At 44.4% G+C, this 21,973-nt stretch overlaps 1 protein-coding gene across 1 annotated transcript in view; it reads left to right on the top strand.

The window, feature by feature from the left end:
- The first annotated feature begins 2,673 nt into the window (after nt 1-2,673).
- Nucleotides 2,674-21,973, top strand: part of LOC130275484 (complement factor H-like) — a 162,024-nt gene continuing 142,724 nt past the window's right edge. Inside the window, exons 1-3 of the mRNA XM_056523521.1 lie at nt 2,674-2,814; nt 2,893-3,036; nt 6,458-6,655. The gene's annotated coding sequence lies outside the window, so the exon portion shown is untranslated. The remainder of the gene's footprint in view (nt 2,815-2,892; nt 3,037-6,457; nt 6,656-21,973) is intronic.

Raw genomic sequence — 21,973 nt, 5'->3', positions numbered from 1 at the left:
ACCAGCAAGGAGAGAGAATTGGAGATTCTGGCCAAGCAGATCTCGTTCAAGGATGAAGAAGTGAATGTCCTGTGTGGGGCATATCTGTCTCTACAAAGTGATCACAAGGCTAGGTTGATAGTCATGGAAGAGCTGGAGAAAGAGAAAGTGGTAATGGCTCATAAGGTGCAGAGCCTGGAGGCGCAGAACGAAACGCATATTAAGTCTCGCGCAGCTGCCTTGGATTCACTGGGTACTCAGCTCTCTGAACAAGAGGGTCAGCTAAAAGTCTATGAGCAGAAAGTGTCCAAGATGGCGCAACTGAATAAAGACAGTGAGCAGATGAGAGAACAACTGCTGTCCCTGGAGGATACTGTCAAAAACTCTACAGAATTGCTGGAAAGTGAGAAGAAGAACTCTGCTAAGCTCAAGAGTGAGCAGCAGAAATGTTTAAAGCTGGAAGGGGACATGAAGGTCCTAAAAGAAAGTCGTGACCAAGCTATAGTAGAACTGGCTAACGAGAGGTTAAAAGTGTCTCAGATGGAAACTGAGGCCAAAGCCACAGCCTTCCGTGTAAAAGAAGAAAAACTGCTTGTGGGGCAAAAGCTACTAGAGACAGGTATGCTTTCTCTAAAAAAGGTGGAGTCTGAACAATGGACGCAAGAAACAGTAGAGTCTGAAGACCATGAGAAGAAGCCATATGAAAGGTCCTCTGAAGCTGAGACTGAGGTGAAACCATATGGGAAGTCCTCTGAAGCTGCAGAGATATTGACATTGCATGGTGAAAATTCTGAGGCAGAGAAGTTCTCTGAGGTAGAAGTTAAACCAGAGATAACTGCAGAAGCTGCAAGTAAAGTCAGTGACACATCTGAAGGTGCAGATGAAAAACTGGCTAAAGGAGCCAAGAGTTCTCAGCCTAAAAATGAGCCTGTGAAGGTCGGTGTCCCTAAAGAAAGGGCTAATAAGAAAGCGGAGTCCTTAAAAAGAGGTCACTGTGATAGAAGACTGGGTCGTGGTAGAAACCCTGAGAGATACTGGAAGAAAGTCCGCAGAAGTAGAATTTGGAGAAGAGTCCCTCTCAAGGAGAAGATGGACAGGTGCATTAAAGGGAAGCCTCCTGTAATTGTGGAGGATGTCTTAGAAGTCCTGCAAATGGGTGATACAGGCTCGGTTGGCCACCAGCAAAGTTCGGGTGATGGTCATACCAGTGACAGAAGAAGACAATGGCCTGGAGCATCTGCTTTGTCCGCACCTAGTGTCCAGAGCACTGCACAGACCAAGATGAAGAACCTGGTGTTGGAAAGGTGTGACATGAAGGGAGCTTTTTACAAGGAATTTGTCAAAGATGACCAAAAGTCTTGTACTTGGTGGCTGATGAAAGTGCGAATGAAAGAAGGGTGCACCATTGAAGTGGTGCAGATAAAATCTACTGATGAAGGTAGCCAAGTGCCTCAAAACCTGTTGGACGTAGTTGTTCAAGGAAAAGGAAAGGCAGTTGGACTCTGCCTTTTGAATACAAGTGCTCCTTCCCGGTGGTCTGAGCAGAGGGGGGGGGATATGTGGCAGTGTGGCAACCAAAGGGTGTATTTCCCTTGCTAACTCTGCTGAATGCTCCACCTGTGGCCTGATTAATGAGGTATCAGGAAGGGAAAGTGTGTTTAAAAGGAAAAGAAACTGCTGGGTAACAGCATGTCGCTGTAGGGGGAGACACACGGACCCTGTTGAGGAAACACACAGCGAACTGTGAGCGGTCCAAGAAGTGAAGAAGTGGTGTGAACTGTGAGTAACAGGTTGCAGGGGCACATGTTTTATGCTGGCTGAGGGTAGCTCACCAGATAGTAGTCAGGGCATGCTGATATGTGTAGTCAGTGACCAGACGGTCTAGGACTTTGGTTTGTTCCTGAGTTATGTTTTGTTTTACCTGCAACCTGTCTAAATAAAGCTGGCGAGGTGCCAGGCTTGCATGAATAACCGTTGTCTGCGAGTTTATTGAGTGGAAACGTGTCCCGTGGCAGTGTCCAGGACGATCCCGGAGCTAATCCCCAAGGAGGAATCCTTACAATATATATATTATATATATATGTACAGCCTGCTTCAAGTCACACCACAGATTTTTTATTATATTCAGGTCTGGGAATTGGGATGACTATTCCAGAACATTGGACTTGTTCCTCTGCATAAATGTCAGAGTAGATTCTAAGCAGTGTTTTGAGTTTTTGTCTTGTTGAAATATCCAGCGCTGCGTAATTTTAACTGTGTGACTGATTCCTCTACATTATCTGCTGATATTGAATATAATCCATGCGACCCTCCAAAAGACTCCCAGTATCGGCACTGGCCACACAGCCCCACAGCATGAGGGAACCTACACCAAATTTTACTGGGGGTAGCAAGTGTTTGTTTCTGTATGTGTGTTCTTTTAACTTCATGTATAACGCCCCATGTTATGACCAAATAACTCCAACTTTGTTACATCAGTCAATAGCACCTTCTTCCAAAATGAAGCTGACTTGTCCAAATGTGTGTTTATATATCTGGAGATTCAAATTGCTGATCCAAACACCCAATTATTTATAAATGAAAATCATGGAAATAGTCAGGGGGTGTCTAAACTTTTGCATACGACTGTATAAGGCCACCTTATGGTACGTTAAAAATAATTGAAAAAATGTTTTCTTTTTAATGCTAACAGAAAATGAGAGTGTGGGGGATCTCCTCACCTAAGACGGGAATGTGGAGATAAAGGAATAAGCTCTGAAGAATGCAAAAAGAGAGACTGCTGCTTTGACTCCAGTACTCCTGGAGTGATCTCGTGCTTCTATTCTAGGACACAAGGTAAGTGGTATAACACTGCGGACATAGATCCAGTAATCATACATCAGTATTAATGACAGAAAAATCATTGTGTTGTAGACAATGTCCAGTGCGCTGTGAGTCCCCTAAACAGAAAAGCATGCGGTGAATTTGGAATTAGCGCCAGAGAATGTTACAACAAAGGATGCTGCTTTGACTCAAGTCTTTCCGAAGCAACATGGTGCTACCATTCAACTGAGCATAGTAAGACATTATCCCTCCTTTCCTTATCTAGTTGATTAATGGGGTACTCCACTGCTCAGCGTTTGGATAAACTATTATGAATGCTGGAGCCGGCGCCGGGAGCTCGTGACATCATAGCCCCGCCCCTTCATGATGTCATGCCCCGCCCCCTCAATGCAAGTCTATGGGAGGGGGCGTCAGGCCCCCTCCCATAGACTTGCATTGAGGGGGCGGCGCGTGACATCATGAAGGGGTGGGGCTATGACGTTACAAGCTCCCGGCTCCCGTGTTCGAAACAGTTTGTTGTTCCAAATGTTGAGCAGCGGTGTATCCCTTTAAGCCCTAACAGAACGTGGACCCGGTGAGTGGAGAGATTCTGTCTGGAGGCGGCCGACGAAAATTCTTCGGCGCTGGGGCCGCAGGGCACTGAGCCGTCACCATTGACGGCTATGCAGTGCTTGCGGAATCCGTGCAAAGTATGAACATGTTCTTTCTTTGCGCGGAACAGTTTCAGAAACAGCTTCAGAACAGTTTCAGAAATTCCGCAGTGTGAACTAGTGATGAGCGGCATTGCACATATTCGAATCCACGATATTTCGCGAATATATAGATGAATATTCGTCCTATGTTCCCGGATTTCACGGATTCGTTATATTCGCATATTCGCGGATTCGAGGAAGAAAACAGTGAGGGGGTGGGCAACTTTATTATTGGTTGCTAGGGATGTTGTTGATAACCTCTGACAAGTGTATTTGCATCATTCTAATTGGCCCACAAGTGAAAAGAAGGAATATGCAAATATTCACATATGTGCATATATGGAAAAAAACAAATAGTCGCAATTTTTTATATATAGCGGATATATTCGCAATATTCGCGATGTTCACGATAAAAATTCGAAATGCGAATATTCGCGCCCAATACTAGTGTGAACGGGTCTCGCGGAGACCCATTCACACTAATGTTAAGTTCACACAGCGGTATTCCACTCGCATAATTCCGCCCGTGGAATTCCGTAGTGTGAACGTACCCTTATACTGCTATAGCAATTCCATGCACTTTATCACTCACTGCTTTTACTAAATTGCGGATCTCTGTTTAAACCATCTGCTACATGGCCATCTGATATTTATGGAACATACAGACATTCTCATTTGTGGGTGAAGTATCTATTTTTCTACCAACTATTTGTGTTGTTTAATTTATTCATTTGTTTATTTTATTATTGTTGCCGTTAAGTCTGCGCAAGGGCCCTGCGTTAGACCTCGACTACATACATTTCTGCATTTATCTATAATAAATAGTTTTAATGCTATTTGGACATATCACTTTCTTTCCACTAAGTACCTTTGAGGACTGGTTTTCTGTATAATTCCAATTATTTCGGAAAAAAGTCTGATTCCCAGCTTTAATAAAAATAGTACATTTTTTTTCATCCCATTAAGAGTGTGCAAAAACATATAAGTGTCCTCATAAAAGCCAAATGAAATGCCGACGTGTTTCAGTTTATTAATAAGCCTTATTAATTCGCTATGATTAAGGTTTATTAATAAACCAAAACGCGTTGGCGTTTCATTTGGCTTTTATGGGGACACATATGTTTTTGCACACTCTTGGACCCTGTGTTTTTAGGTCAACTATGGAAGAGTGAGCTGACTCTACAATCTTTTCCTTTGTATGTTTAATTCCAATAATACACCATTATTCAAATTGTTTCTTGGCCTAACTGGGGTTTTAGGCAACAACAGTAACCGTGAGCACGTTCTAAGCTATAGTGAGATACACTACTCTCTTTTACCTGATTTTGATAAAGGTCTAACTTGCTATTTACATTTCTGAAGAGTAATTATTCATCCCCTGTAAAGATGTTGGATTCTTTTAAAATTCTACATGCAGTTATTTTTCAGGCAGATGTGTAAATGATTACAGGTGGGTTATTTTACAAGAGGGCGTAAAACTGCTTCCCCTATGAAGACTCTAAAGGACTACTTTTGGATATTGTACCACTTGGTTAGAGGTCATTGACTGCAAGACATTCCTCTACGACACACTTAAAGGGGTTATCCAGGAGTAAGAAAACACAGCTAATTTCTTTCAAAAACAGCTCCACGTCTGTCACCAGGTTGGGTGTGGTTTTATATCTTAGCTCCATACACTTCAATGAAACTGATCTGCAGAACCACAACCAACCTAGAGACAGACAGGGAGCTGTTTTTGAAAGAAAGTAGCTCTGTTTTTCTATTGCTGAATATCCCCTTTAAAGACATTTTGCCCAGTTGGCAGACAGAATAAATTAATTTGCAAACATTTTTAACTTTATGTGTCATACAAGTTTAAAGGGGTATCATGTGGATTTTGTTTATCTTTATGGTTAATTCGCACATTACCCCAGATTGGGGTGGATTTTAATGGCCTCTGTTCCACACCCAGAATGCTTAGCTTGATAATGTTGGACTGGGGCAGATTCTTGTCTTATACCTGTATTTGGGCTTACTCTGGTCACTATAATGTACCTTGTTCTGTAATTCAGCACACCATATTGTGATACTGCTGTGTTTGTGTTACAAATATACTTTAAATACTAATTGTTGGTGTTCCCCTGAGGAAGTCCCTGGGTGTGTTTAACTACACTCTGGGATAGAAAGGTTCATTGGAGACTTTTTTGTTTTTTTTATATTCATGCTGGTAACAGCTACAGCAATATGGTGTACAGAGCAATCAATTGACCGTAGATTGGTTTTCTTTCTTGTCAATTTGGCATATCATGCGAAAGGATCATATATTATAGCATTGTGCTAGTCCTGGCCTATTTGGAGACCAGTATATGTGGTTTATTAATCCTCTTGTATTTTGGTCTCCACTTGGTTAAGGAAACTTTTTCTTTTTGATAGGGTGGATTTTAATGCATACCAATAAATGTGTATATTTCAATGGCACTTCCCTTCCCTCTGTAAATTCTATTAAAAGCCAGGGAAAAAAGGTTATTTTGGCTAGCATATAAGCCTAATTTATTCATATGTTTTGGTTATCCAACATAAAATCAGCAGCATTATGGGGTACTCAGGGCACAGCGATTTAGCTCCAATTCAAGCACGGATCCTTCTTAGCATTACAGGTTGGTAGGTAAGTACTAAAATCACCTTATGGTGGATAACCATTAAAAGGGGTACTCCAGCCCCAAGACATTTTATCCCCTATCCAAAGGGTAGGGGATAAGATGTCTGATTGTTGGGGTCCCGCCACTGGGCGGGACCCCCGCAATCAGACATCTTATTTCCTATCCTTTGGATAGTGGATAAGATGTCTTGGGGCCGGAGTACCCCTTTAAGTGCCATACAGTAATAGACTTGTGCTTGTACTGGTGCGTCCCCCAGACTATAACACCCAGGATTTTTTGTTTCAATTAAAATAGTAGGGTAAAAATGTTTACTTTATGTTTCAGAGCCATGTTTTACAAATGAAAAGGACATGTATGAACATAATATACAGCTAAAATGGAAAAATGATAAAACTATTGAGATTAAACCTGGTGAAAACATAGAATTTTCATGTAAATCTGGATATAAAGCTCGTCCAAAAAGTAACATGAGAGCTGCTTGTAAAAAAGGAAATCTGGATTATCCAATGTGCTTCAAAGCGAGTAAGTTTCAAAATCTTAGATTTTACTGAGAAATCATGTTCCCCCATGCACGTTTAGGCCCCTTTTTTTTTTTTTGTTTACATCTTATGATTGTTTTTTCGAAAGTAGCAGAGTTATATTTGCCCTTTAGATTAATTCTAATACCCACTAATGACAAACTGATGTTATAAATCTTTGCTAATTTATTGAAAAGAACAAATCTAAAACATTGCAGTGACATAAATATCCAGACCCTTTACTCGGTATGGAGTTGAATCCCCTTTGGCAGAGATTACAGATTCCAGTTTTCTAAGGCATTAGGCCACAAGGTTTCAAGAAGGACCTGTCAAAATGCATTTTTCTGCAATCAATTCTATGATGGAAGAAAAATGTACAAGCCATATGGACATTATTAATGTACATCCTGATGCGTTGGGACTTAACATGCAAGGATATACTTTACATCCTGTACATGAGGCGAGCACAGGAGCTGCTCTCACTTCATGCATGGCAGGTCCCGGCTGCTATCAGCAGCCAGGGACAAGTCAGTAATGGCGGACATCGGCAATAGCGCTGTTGTCGGTCATTAACCCCTTAGTTGCCATGATCAGCCACAGGGATACGATCATCCAAGATGGCGGACAGAGGTCCCATCACCATCCTCCGCTGCTTTCCTGGTGCCTCCTTTCCTGGTCTGTCTTCTAGCATACCAAAGACATAGAGCAACAATAATACTGTTCAGTGTTATGCACAAGCATATGACTGATCAGTATCTTCAATTTACTCCTCTAGTCTTCTAGAAGACAGACCAGAAAAGAAGATGCTGGGAGAGTGGTGGAGGCAGGTGAGGGGATCTCTGTCTGACATCGTGGATGATCGGATCCCTGTGGTGCTGCCACAGGCAATATGATCATCCATTAGCATGGTTACATTGCCACAGATGCCCTGATTAGTACTGATCACAGCATCTGAGGGGTTAATGGCGGACATCAGCGTGATCACTGATGTCCGCCATTACTGACAGGTTCCTTGCTGCCGATATCAGGACCTGCCGTGGGTGAAGCAAGCAATGCTCCTGTGCTCGCTTCATGTGTAGGATGTAAATGTATGTCCTGATGTGTTAATTACCAGGACACTAAGACATATGTTTGCATCCTATGTTCTTATATAACATGTATAAGGCTTTTTTCAGCATATTTCTGCTCTGCAGATTTGCAGGTTTCCCAGAGCTGGTGGGCAGAGCTCACTCCAAAGATCTGTATTGCTTGTCTTGTAGACACAGGACAAAGCTGAGATGATTTTCAGACTGGAATACGATCTCAAAGGAGAGAAGAAATAAGCTTGATAGCAAGAGAAAGAAGTGTTTTTATCTAATAAGAGATATTGCAAAGTTCCCTAAATCCACTTGTAATATTGATCTATGTAAGTTTGTTAAAATGACAGTGCCTATTTAAATTCATCTAATGGTGTACACCTGTCTGTCAGCCCTGATCACCCACCTGCTACCCGAAGGCTCTTTTCACACTAGTGATTTTTCTGTTATTGAAGTTCCATCGCATGTTCTGTCACGATTTTCGTCAAGAACCTGCCGTTACAAAACCCCTGACGGCCGAGACTAAATCGCATTGCAGCATGCATGCAGTGATTTTTCCGCCACGATGTCCAGTCACTGTATAACGTCCGTAATGAATTCCGGGCATATACGGGTGCAAACGGGCAGTTCCAAAATCCCATAGGCTACAATGCGATTTATTTCGGCAGGTTTTTGCCGAAAATCGTGACAGAACATGCGACGGAACTTCAATAAAGGAAAAATCCCTAGTGTGAAAAGGGCCTAACCCTCCCAGATAAGGCATACCTTCCTGCACACCATACACAAGAGCAGCTTCTGAAGTACTGGGCATCCACTGTCTACAATGTAACAACCTTCAAGGGTGGACCTGTAGCGGCCAGAGGAGTAGGGGACCGCAGTGCAGGATTCAAGTACGGTACAGCAGACAATGAGGCTGAAGCAGAAACCGGTTTTATTAACCAACAGAGTATAATGGCCGGAGAATGATGTTAACAGAAATAACAGTTTACATAGATTTACGGCAAAGATAACTGCAACATGATACATAAAATGGCGCTCCCGCCAACGCACACGCAGAAATAAAGGCTACTCTGATCCTATCTGATTCCCGCTAACCGGGACACGTTGCTGCAACGTACTGTCTAAGGGAACCTGCTCTATGCCCTACCACAGGTCAGCAGCGGTGTACATTCACAGTTCTGTAGGCCACAGGTGCTTTATATCAGTGTCTGTGATGATGGTTTCTTTGCAGGTTGCTTATCTTGTTCTGTCACTTGGAGGTCACTGCCGTCTGGTCCCTTGCTCTGTAACTCGTTTGAGGTGTTCTGGGATGTACTCCTCTCTTTCTCTGGTTCTCAGCTGCAGTCTGTAGCATCACAGTTCAGCTCTGTCTCCTCTGGCAGGATCCTGTTGCTCAGTCCCTGGATTACACAGTCTATATGCCCTTTCAAGGCCACTTTATACATACCCTTTCCTCAGCTCTGCACAGCCATAGAGAGCCGAACGCCACACAATCCCAGGGACTTCCTGCTCCTCCTCCTCTCCTGAAAGATCTCTTCTCTTAAAGCAACAACAACAACTGTGTCTTATTCTCACTTACAACAACAGTGACATCTTGTGGCTGAAAGATGCATGACAGTCTGTGGGACTTTCTCAATAGAAGTACAGTGTAATGGAGTTTAGTCATTCAAGGGTCTGACCCCCTACAGACCCACTGTACTAACCAACCAATTTGGCTTTGGGTCTATCCCAAGGGAATTGTCTAAGTAGTGGACCAGGACCGACTCGACTTCATTGGCTGCACTGGGACTGGAACCAAGTGTACTGTCCACCTGTAATAAATCACTTACAATGCCCTGAATAGAAGGCATCAAGGGACAGATCACATACTAGCTCAGAGTCTAAAATAAGGACAGTCACAAATAAAAATTAAGATACATGGAAATGTATTAACTTTAAAGGGTTATTCCAGGAAAAAAAATTTTTTTTATATCAACTGGCTCCAGAAAGTTAAACAGATTTGTAAATTACTTCTATTAAAAAATCTCAATCCTTCTAATACTTATCAGCTGCTGAAGTTGAGTTGTTCTTTTCTGTCTGGCAACAGTGCTCTCTGCTGACATCTCTGCTTGTCGCGGGAACTGCACAGGGCAGAATTGGTTTGCTATGGGGATTTGCTTCTACTCTGGACAGTTCCCAAGACAGGTGTCATCAGAGAGCTCTTAGACAGAAAAGAACAACTCAACTTCAGCAGCTGATAAATTATGAATGGATTAAGATTTTTTAATAGAAGTAATTTACAAATCTGTTTAACTTTCTGGAGCCAGTTGATATATATATATATATAAAAAAAAAGTTTTTTCCTTTAAGTTCGCTTATGATTTTTGACCAAAAACTCAACTGTGCAAGCCCTGTTTTACAGAAAAAATAAGACTTTTTGTAAGTTTACACCATATTCCCCAAGTAGGCGGGGCATAGTCAAAAGTAGGTGGAAAGAGGGCAAAGCCTCCGGAACCTGCCAGATTTGCTAAATATTCCTTCTGCAAACAGGCATAAGTTTTAATGTAAATTATTAACCACAGCTCAAAGATCTCACCTTACAATATGGTGCATAATGATAAATTTGAGACAGAATTTGCATAAAAAATGCAAATATTGTATTATCAAGACAAAATAAAATAGGCAAATAAAACCACATACACACAATATAATAAAAATAAAAAGCACCAATTTACCTCCTACCACTGGGCCCTAGTGGTGGATGCTATATAGTAAATTGTCAGCAATGAATGCTATATAATACCGGCACTATAGATGTGAACTTTCTTGAGTTATTTTAAGTCCAGTAGCTAATGGTTCTAATAGTAAATGTCCATTTAAGATGTTATAATAGGTAAGTCCAAATTTAGATGGTTATAAGCATATAGCACTTGTGATGGTGCTGTATTAACATAGATAGAATCTAGACACGTTTCAGGGTACTTGATATGCTCATATGACCCCTTCCTCAGTAGATAAAAGTGTGACACACTTTTATCTACTGTGGAAGGGGTCATATGAGCATATCAAGTATGCTGAAATGCATCTAGATTATACCTACTTGAATACAGCACCATCGGCACCTATTTGGAACATCCAGGATTTACCTGTAGTCAGAGCTTGCCTTGGCTTCTGACGTCACCCGCCATAAACGAGACTGCGAGCTTCACAGTGCTCCTGACGGAGCCTCAGCATGACTACGCCTGCCGGGGCATGTCAAAGACGACACAGATATCTAACATCGGCTGCCTCCGTGAAGGTTTCTCCCAGTGATAAGCTATTCTCATCGGCTAGTTGATCAGGTCCATCGCAGCACGTGACTAGCTGCTAATACACTGGTGAGTGGAATTAGGTCCGTTGCAGTACAGGACTAGCGGGACTCCTCGGGTGACACTGAATCACAAGCGCTATATGCTTATATCCATCTAAATTTGGACTTACCTATTATAACATCTTAAATAGACAATTACCATTAAAACTAGAGATGAGCGAACTTTTCAAAAATTTGATTCGGCCGATTCGCCGAATTTTCTGAAAAAGTTTGTTTCCATCCAAATTTGTTTGCGGCGAATCGATATTAAATAAGGCTATTTCTAGCCTACATACAGCCTCTATAGGGGTATAGAACACTTTGCTGTGTCCTAAAACGCATATGGAGTGTGCTGGGGTAGTGAAATAATATTGTTATTCAGAATAGCATGCAGATTACCGGCATCGCTCTTAGAATCACTGCCGCACAGCAGCACAATGACAAAGCCTGGTGGTGGCATCAGTGTCAGGAGACCATAAAGTGACTGAATGGCACAGCATGGAGGTGTTGGCAGCATGAGGACACCATATAGTGGCTGATTGGCACAGCATGGAGGTGTTGGCAGCATGAGGACAACATATAGTGGCTGAATGACACAGCGTGGACATGTTGGCAGAAAGAGGATACCATTTAGTGGCTGAATGGCACAGCGTGGAGTTGGCTGATGCACTAGTACACTACACACCAGGGCTTCACAATCACCCCCCACCCCCCCAAAAAAAAAAACAACACAATATGAGAAGTTTTTGACAAAGATCTCTCATAGGTAGCACCCGCTATCCAAAAATGTGAAATTCCCAGACCCAGGCCCCACCTCTGCGGCATCAGTAACCCATATATTGCCTGAAGGAAACAGCCTGGAGTTGGCTGATGCACAAGTACACACCAGGGCTTCACAATCCGCCCCAAAATCAACAAAATTGTATAAATTTAAAAAAAAAAAATGTATACCTTTGTGTAAGAACAAGCACATATCCAACAGTTCAGAAGACTCTATAATGCAGGAGGGTGGTCCACCCAAAGACTTTCTTCTCAAAAATAATAAACCACACAATGTTTGAAATTATTTTAAAAAAATTATTACATATGTGTGTAAGCGCATCTGTCTCCAAAAGATCAGATCACCAAAGGATTTTTTTCGCCAAAAATGATTAAGCAGAGTTAATCCCTCTCCGGATTTTTATTTTTTTATTTTCATTTAAAAATCACACGTAACAAGTGTTCCGTTGTGTAACGGTTAGCATTCTGCAAATTTCAATTTTATTACTGATAAAATTATCAATAAATTTAACAATAAAACTACCCAAGAGTGTTTAATTACCCCATACATTGCACCAGGAACAGTCAGGAGTAGGCCTCAGCAGTACCCAAGAGGCTTTAATAACCCCTTACCTTGCCCGATCAATTGCGAGATCGAGCAATAACAGGTGTGTTATGGCCTCAGATGTCCTGGGCCGCACTAGCGCTCCACTGAACGGATTAGCGTGTCTCTATCTTTCAAGGACAGGTGCGTGTTAGACGCTGAAACCAGTTCGTGATAGGGATCTGGGATTGCAATTATTTACCCTTAAAATGAGGAATTACCAGTAAGTGAGGGTCATAAGCTCGCGTTGATGAAGTCCCTGTCCTTTGTACACACCGCCCGTCGCTACAACCGATTGGATTGGTTAGTGAGGTCCTCAGATCGGCCCGGGCGGGGTAGGAGAAGGCCCTGGCAGAGCGCCGAGAATTTAACGATCATTGTTGAAATTTGCATTAAGCATGTATTTAGCTACTGCTCAACATCCAAAAATTTAAGGCCCAAGGCCAGAGGCACCAGGAAGGCAAGTAGTTGGTGAAAGACACAGAATGAGTCTGGAGCAGTCATTCGCAGTACCAAAGAGCGTTTCATAACCCCTTACATTTAAAGATCAATGTTTACATTTGCATTAAGCATGTATTTAGCTACTGCTAAACATCCAAAAATTTAAGGCCTAAGGCCAGAGGCACCAGGGAGGCAAGATGTTTGTGAAAGACACAGAATGAGTCTGTAGCAGTCATTCGCAGTAACCAAGAGGGTTTGTATGTGGCAAACAGGCCGTACAATGCCCAGGTCTGCCCCAGAGGGTTTCATAACCAACCATAATAGAGAAAATTTTGTTGTAGGAGCATGGTCAATCTATTCAGATCCATCTGTCATTGGTGGCTGGAAATCCTGGCTGATCCATACCTGATTCATCTTGACAAACGTCAGTCTCTCCACATTTTTAGTGGACAGACGAGTTCGCCTTGGGGTGACTATGGCCATGGCCGCACTAAACACCCGCTCTGATGGCACACTACTGGCCGGGCAGGACAGCTTTTCCAGGGCAAACTCTGCTAGTTGTGGCCATAAATCAAGTTTGACTGCCCAGAAGTCCAGCGGATCTTCAATGGTTGTTGGCATGGTCATGTCAAGGTATGCCACCACCTGCTGGTTCAGGTCCTGCTCCATGTCTACCTGCTGCTGATGAGTTGCTTCACTATGCGGGTGAAGAAAGCTACTCATCAGCGACTGTAGACTCAGGCTGCTGCTGATTGAGCTGGTACTGCTCCTCCCACCCCTCGACTCCCCAGCAGCCATGGCAGTGGAAGGTGAGCGCAGAGGGCCCCCCGAGTTAGACCTGCGAGTGGATGGACATCAGCCAACTGACTACGTAGAATCTCTCTGTAGTAGGTCAATTTGTCCTCCCTCTCAGTGGGTGTAAAAAACGCCCCCATTTTGGGACGGTAGCGAGGGTCTAATAAGGTGGAGATCCAGAAGTCATCCCGCTGACGAATTTTGACAATTCGGGGGTCACTATGCAAGCAACTGAGCATGCATCGTGCCATTTGCGCCAGTGACTCAGAGGGACTACCTGCCTCCATCTCCACTGCATACTGCCACGGTGTGTCTGGGTCCTCTGTCTCAACTTCCTCATAACCCTCCAGCTCCTCTGGCTGCTCCTGCTCCTCCTCTCCTGTCCGAAGACTAGAAACACCGGCCATCTCATACAACCTAAACTGTGTTCCACTCTGCCCCTCATCATCCTCCTCCTCCAGTTCAGCCCCCACAGGGATCATGTAGCCTTGAGATGTAGGCGCAACGTCTCCATTGCCGGGACCAGCCATGGTTTCAATCTTTTGTTGTAGGAAATGTAGGAGTGGAATTACGTCGTTCATGGTGTAATCCAGGCGACAAATAATGTGGCTTCCTCAAAGGGCCTCAGTAACGGCAGGTGTCACGTATGAGCTGCCACTGGTTCACATTGAAGTTACACAGGGGAGTACTCCTATCTGCTTGGATCATCAAGAAATCGGTGATGGCTTTTCTTTGTTCGTATAGTCTGTCCAAGATATGGAGGGTGGAATTCCAACGTGTGGCAACGTCACAAATAAGACTATGTTGTGGGATACCGTTCTGAAGCTGCAGCTCAAGGAAGGTGTGCTTGGTGGTGTACGAGTGGCTGAAGTGCATGCACAGTTTCCTTGCCATTTTCAGGATGTTTTTTCAAATGGGGTGAAGACTTGAGGAAGTGCTTGACAACCAGATTCAACACGTGTGCCATGCAGGGTGCATGTTTCACACTTCCTTGTCGCAGCGCGGACACAATGTTCTTCCCGTTGTCTGTCTCCATGGTTCCCATTTCCAGATATCGTGGAGTAAGCCATACTCGGATTTCTTTACGAATGAACTTTAGCAGTTCCTCCCCTGTGTGACTCTGTTCGCCAAGGCAAACCATGTGAAGAACAGCTTGACACCGCCGTGCCCTACACACATGGTACGATGAATGGCTCCCGAGATTTGTTCATGCAGTGGAGGCCGAGGACACGGTGGAGCATGAGGAGGCGGCATCTCACACAGTAACAGGACCAACTGCCTGGGAGCAAGAGCGTGGAGGAGGAAGCGGTGTGACCTGTCCAAGTTGCTGTTGTGGCTGTGCAGGAACCATATTTACCCAGTGAGCCGTAAAAGACAAGTATTGTCCCTGCCCGTAGTTACAGCTCCACACGTCGGCGCTGCCGTGCACTTTTGAACACACCAACAGGCTCAAGGACTGGCCCACCTTCTCTTGTACAAACATATGCAGGGCTGGTACTGCCTTCTTCACAAAGAAATGATGGCTTGGGACTCTCCACCTTGAAAAGGGAGGGACTGCAACACCAGCAACTTGGACAGGAGCACATTCAACTTCTGCGCCGTTGGATGAGTGGGCGCATACTGTTGTCTCTTGGACATGGCTTCGCCGATGGATTGTTGGCGGAATGGTTGACTAAAAGCGGGAGAAGCAGGAGCGACAGAAGGAGGGTTTGACACACAGCTCCCTTCGGCTGAGTTGGTGGAGCCTTGGCTGGATGAAGGAGGAAGTGGATGGCCACTGGGTGATGCAGCAGGCTGGACCACTACATCAGAGCCACGGTTCTCCCAGGCCGCTTTATGGTGGCGAAGCATGTGTTGACGCAGGGCCGTGGTGCCGACATTGAGACCCTGGCCACGCTTCACCTTCTGCCGACAGATCTTGCATGTGGCTACGTGAACCTCCTCCGTATGCCTTATGAAAAACTTCCACACCGCCGAGTAGCTGATTTTCCCACCCGCAGTCCGCACTAATTGACTGCTACTGGCACAGTCTCCAGGAACCCCTGTTCCACTACCTCCCGGAAAGGTAGGCTGCCGCGAAGCAGGTGGTCTCCCCCGGGCACGTTTGGCTCCTGAATTTCCACTACTGCCACCACGCTGACTGCCAGCCGTGCTACCGCCTTGCTGCCTCAAGGGCAACCTGCAACTCTCTTCTCCTGTTGATGATGAAGCCCCTTCTGCACCCGGCTCCCAATTGCGATCGGCTTCATCATCATCAACCGTTGTGTGCACGTCACTGATGTCTTCCTCAGGTTCCCCAACAGTGTCTGCTTCAGGACCCTGAACACTTGCAACACCGCCTCCCACGTCACTCTCCGCATCACTACTTGGCCGCCTAGCGGAGCAAGCGGCGCTTGTCTCCTCCCCTTCTTGGCTGTCCAGTAGCTGCTGACTGTCCTCTTTTGGATCGTCCTCAGTAAATAGTGGAGCTGAACCCACAGCATAAGATACTTCTTTAGGAGAGGGAACAGCATAGGACAAAGGCAATGGGAGGACACGGACTGCTCCCGGGCCATGCCAACTGAGGGTTGTGTCTGAGGAAACCACCGAGTGTTGACTGGGGGTGTCAGATGTCACTTGTGATGATGTGGATGAGCGTGTTAACCAATCGACGACGGCAGATGGGTTGCTGGTGGAGACACGACCGCTGGCTGATAACGGGAGCTCAGGCCTCTCGCTGCGACTCCTGCTGCCACTCGCCCCAAGTCTACTGCCAACTCTTCCTGAAGTATTTAGGCCTCTGCCACTCCTCTGTGCACGTCCTGGCACTTCTCTGCCCTACATACTTAGTGCGTTTATGAGGGTATTACAATACGCTACACTACTCTTTGAACAGTATTTGTCTAGAACAGCAGCAGGTGATTACTTACGGCTGTCCTTGAACAGTATGTAGGCCCTTGACAGATTAACAGGTACTAGATGGTACAATACTTGGATGTACCTATGTGGTATGCACTGATGAGGGCAGTAATATGCCTAACTATCAGCAGAAAAAACTCTGTATTTTTTGTAAAACACCAGCCGGTGGATACTATTGTTTGGACTTTGACGGTATGGAGCATGGTATGGAGCACCTTGACAGCTTAACAGGTACTAAATGGTACAATACTTGGATGAACGTATGCGGTATGCATTGATGAGGGCCTATTAGCAGAAAAAACTCTGTATTTTTGTAAAACACCAGCCGGTGGATACTATTGTTTGGACTTTGATGGTATGGAGCACCTTGACAGCTTAACAGGTACTAAATGGTACAAGACTTGGACGAACGTATGCGGTATGCACTGATGAGGGCCTATTAGCAGAAAAAACTCTGTATTTTTGTAAAACACCAGCCGGTGGATACTATTGTTTGGACTTTGACGGTATGGAGCACCTTGACAGCTTAACAGGTACTAAATGGTACAATACTTGGATGTACCTATGCGGTATGCACTGATGAGGGCAGTTATATATGCATAACTATACGCAGAAAAAACTGTTTAAAAAAAAAAAAAAGAGCCGGTGAATAGTATTGTTTGGACTTGCACAGTATGTAGCCCCTTGACAGATTAACAGGTACAAAATGGTACAAATGTACTACAGTCCACTGAACAATCACGTATTTCTGAACAGCAGCAGGACCCAACAGTGCAGCACCACAAAAAAAAAATCCAGGGATTAAACCCTAAATTGCACTCTGTCACACAATTCTGAGCAGCAGAAGTTTCGTGGAGCAAATAAAAATAAACTCAACTGGGATGAACAATGAGGAGATAAGATGCTTCAGAACGTTCAGGCAGCTTGGAGATCTGTATGAGGCAGCTGACAGCTATCTGCCCCTCTCTGCTGCAATGCTCAATAATGTGAATAGGAGGTTTAGCTATCAATGATCCTTCTCAGTGTAACAGCACAGCACTCTGCACTCCTGCCTTTCCCTAATGCTGATGTGACTAGCAGTTGCAGTGTAACGCTGTGGTATGAGCTATTCACACACACACAGTCCCGTCCTCTCCATCTGACTGCATAGATGAAATGAAGAGAGGCAAGATGGCCGCCGATTATATAGGGGCTGTGACATCACAGGGGTCAGTGAACACTGATAGGCTGCATCTCACATGTGATTCAGGGTCAGCCCGCCTACCTTCATTCCCGCCGCTGTTTCCCGCCCTCCCATAATCCCCTGCCCCATGTACTCACATATGGATCCGCCATCTTAGGTCCCCAATAGCCTGGAACGCTGTAAAATGGAGTTTAATGAAGCGATTCGCGCGATAGAATCGGGGTGATATTCGTATTCGTTGCAAATCGGATTTTTCATGAAATTCGTAACGAATTCAGGTTCGTCAACTTCGATTCGCTCATCTCTAATTAGAACCATTAGCTACTTGACTTAACATATCTTAAGATAGTTCACATATAGTGCCGGTATTATATAGCATTTATTGCTGACAATATACGATATAGCATCCACCACTAGGGCCCAGTGGTAGGAGGGGAATTGGTGCTTTTTATTTTTATTATATTGTGTATATGGTTTTATTTGCCAATTTTATATCGTCTTGATAATAAAATATTTGCATTTTTTAATGCACATTTTGTCTCCAATTCATCATCATGCACCAAATTAAATGGTGAGGTCTTTGAGGTGTGGTTAATAATTTACATTATTCCATTTTTATTTGGCCGGTGGGGATTAATATTTTAACCACTTAAACCTTGGACCTTTCAGTTGTGAGCTGCACACATTGGTTGTTGCCTCTTTTTCAGGCATAAGTTTTAGATGTCTAAAGCCAGCAGGATTTTACGTATATACTCGAGTATAAGCTGAGTTTTTCAGCACAATTTTTTGTGCTGAAAACACCCCCTTGGCTTATACTCGAGTGAACTCTCTGCCTGTCAATCCCTTCTCAGTGGTCTTCAACCTGCAGACCTCCAGATGTTGCAAAACTACAACTCCCAGCATGCTCAGACAGCCATCGGCTCTCCGGGCATGCTGGGTGTTGTAGTTTTGAAACCTCTGGAGGTCCGCAAGTTGAAGATCACTGCGGCCTTCGGCATCATCCAGCACCCCCCCCCCCCCCCCCACATCCTTTTGTTTTGCACTCACCTCCCCCTCGGTGGGAAGGAAGGGTGAGCTGGTCCGGGCCATCTATACTGCAGGAACCGTCCAGTGGGGATGGTTAGTCGTTGCGGGCTGTCCATTTTCACTGGGGGGCCCTCTCTCCGCTCCAGGCCCGGCCCCGGACTAGTGACGTTGCCTTGACGATGACGCACAGGGACGTTGCGCACGAACGTCGGCAAGGCAACATCACTAGTCTGGGGCAGGCCCGAAGCGCGGAGAAGAGGGCCCCCCGGTGAAAATGGACAGCCCGCAACGACTGACCATCCTCACCGGAAGGTCCCTGCAGCATAGATGGCCCGGACTAGGCTTATAGTCGAGTCAATAACTTTTATTTTTATTTTATTTTTTTATTTTTATTTTTTCTGGGTTTTTGGGGTGAAATAAGGGGCCTCGGCTTATATTTGGGTCGGCTTATACTCGAGTATATACGGTAAGACCGGTTTTAGTAAATTCCACTGTAGAGTTTGGGGCCCTAGCCATGAAGTAAATCAATAATAGGACTAAACAGAACATTTTTCATTTTTCAAGTTTTGTTTCTATTTTAATTCAATGGAGTAATACTATAAGTAATGGATATTTCATAATATAATATTTAACTTATTAAGTGATTATATAGATTGTTTCCAGCACTATGTATTGGTTAATCTAGATACACTAATGGTAATCTTTTCTATTTTTTCCTTGTTTCTTTTTTCTTTATAGAGTAACCTTAATGAAAGCTCGACGGCCGTACCTGACATGTACCATTCCCTGTGAAACATATGCCACAAGCAAAATACATGAGAAAAATGACTACAATTACAAATGAAAAATGTTTTTATTCATATATAATTCAAAATATATTCTATAATAATAGAAAAAAAAATTATCAATATAGCTTTTACCAGTAATCAACTGCTAATATATTATATTCTCCTGGTATACTGAATATATACCGTATTTATCGGCGTATAACACGCACTTTTTAAGCTAAAATTTTTAGCCTAAAGTCTGTGTGCGTGTTATACGCCGATACCCCCCCAGGAAAGGCAGGGGGAGAGAGGCCGTCGCTGCCCGCTTCTCTCCCCCTGCCTTTCCTGGGGTCTAGAGCGCTGCTGTCGGCCCTTTTCACCCCCTGGTTATCGGCGCCGCTGCCCGTTCTGTCCCCCTGACTATCGGTGCCGGCGCCGATAGCCAGGGGGAGAGAAGCGGCGCCGACAGCCAGGAGGAGAGAAGGGGCAGCGGCACCCATTGCCGCCGCCGCTGCCCCGTTGCCTCCCCCCATCCCCGGTGGCATAATTACCTGAGTCGGGTCCGCGCTGCTCCAGGCCTCCGTCGTTGCTATGCGCTGAACGGCGCGGCGCATGACGTCAGAGCACCGCGCCGTGCATAGAAACGACGCTGGTCCCCAGCGTCGTTGCTATGCACGGTGCGGCGCTCTGACGTCATGCGCTGCGCCGTTCAGCGCATAGCAACGACGGAGGCCTGGAGCAGCGGAGCAGCGCGGACCCGAGCAGCGCGGACCCGACTCAGGTAATTATGCCACCGGGGATGGGGGGAGGCAACGGGGCAGCGGCGCCGACAATGGGTGCCGCTGCCCCTTCTCTCCCCCTGGCTGTCGGCGCCGCTTCTCTCCCCCTGGCTATCGGCGCCGGCACCGATAGTCAGGGGGACAGAACGGGCAGCGGCGCCGATAACCAGGGGGTGAAAAGGGCCGACAGCAGCGCTCTAGACCCTAGGAAAGGCAGGGGGAGAGAAGCGGGCAGCGACGGCCTCTCTCCCCCTGCCTTTCCTGGGGGTGTATCGGGGTATACACGCGCACACACGCACCCTCATTTTATCATGGATATTTGGGTAAAAAACTTTTTTTACCCAAATATCCTTGGTAAAATGAGGGTGCGTGTTATAGGCCGGTGCATGGTATACCCCGATAAATACGGTATATTGAATTTTATCACATAAACCTCGCTGTATGTTCCAGACTGAATTTAGTGGTTTTGTCCTATACCGTACTAGGGAACTGGTGAATGGTTTGGGATGCTTCCATGTTGATGTTTTCTAGATAGACTTTAGACAAGTTAATGCATGCAGAGTTGATTATATGTTATTCATGTACTATATAAATTGTAAGGAGACTTCCCTAATGGCAGACAGCCAGAAATAGAACTTAAAGGGGTTATTCATGAAAAAAAACTTTTTTATATATATATATCAACTGGCTCCAGAAAGTTAAACAGATTTGTAAATTACTTCTATTAAAAAATCTTAATCCTTTCAGTACTTATGAGCTTCTGAAGTTAAGGTTGTTCTTTTCTGTCTAAGTGCTCTCTGATGACACGTGTCTCGGGAACCGCCCAGTTTAGAAGAAAATCCCCATAGCAAACCTCTTCTAAACTGGGCGGTTCCCGAGACACGTGTCATCAGAGAGCACTTAGACAGAAAAGAACAACCTTAACTTCAGAAGCTCATAAGTACTGGAAGGATTAAGATTTTTTAATAGAAGTAATTTACAAATCTGTTTAACTTTCTGGAGCCAGTTGATATATAAAAAAAAGGTTTTTCCTGGATAACCCCTTTAAAAGGTCTATGCATTGAGCAATGGGCAGATCTTTCCATAAAGGGAAAAGCTCCACATGTACACCCTATTTATTTAATAATTTATTTTTCTCTTTATTTCACTCTAAGGCTGGAATCACACTTGTTTTTTTTTTTTTTGGGGGGGGGGGGGGGGGGGGAAACGCCAAGAAAAATGCCAATTCTGTTGCATGGCGTTTTTTCAGCCGAAAAACGCTGCGGACAGATATTACCGGTAAATTAATGACAAATCGCAAAATTCTGTTTTCCACTTTGCGTTTTTCAGTTTGGCGTTTTTTTTTATCCTTTTGGTGTTTTTTCACTCTTTTTCAGCTCCTTGGCGGTTTTGCAAAATCGCAGCATGCTCAACCTATGGCGTTTTTTTCCCCTGAAATTGTGCCGTTTTTCTGCCATAGAAGTCTATGGGGTAAAAAAAAATCCAAGAAAAATGCATGTGGGTTTTAACTTTGGCGTTTTTGCAGGCGGTTTTTATTCTTTTTTGGACTGATGAAGATACCTTTTTTAATAAAATTTCATAGGGTACCATTAAAAAAAAAAATTATAAAAAAGCTACAGTAGTGATGGAAAAAATATTTAACGAAATATATCTTTTTTATAATTAC

This window comes from Hyla sarda, chromosome 6, assembly GCF_029499605.1.
Source record: "Hyla sarda isolate aHylSar1 chromosome 6, aHylSar1.hap1, whole genome shotgun sequence".
In the NCBI taxonomy this organism is placed as follows: domain Eukaryota; kingdom Metazoa; phylum Chordata; class Amphibia; order Anura; family Hylidae; genus Hyla; species Hyla sarda.
This window is presented reverse-complemented; position numbering and strand designations above follow the sequence as displayed.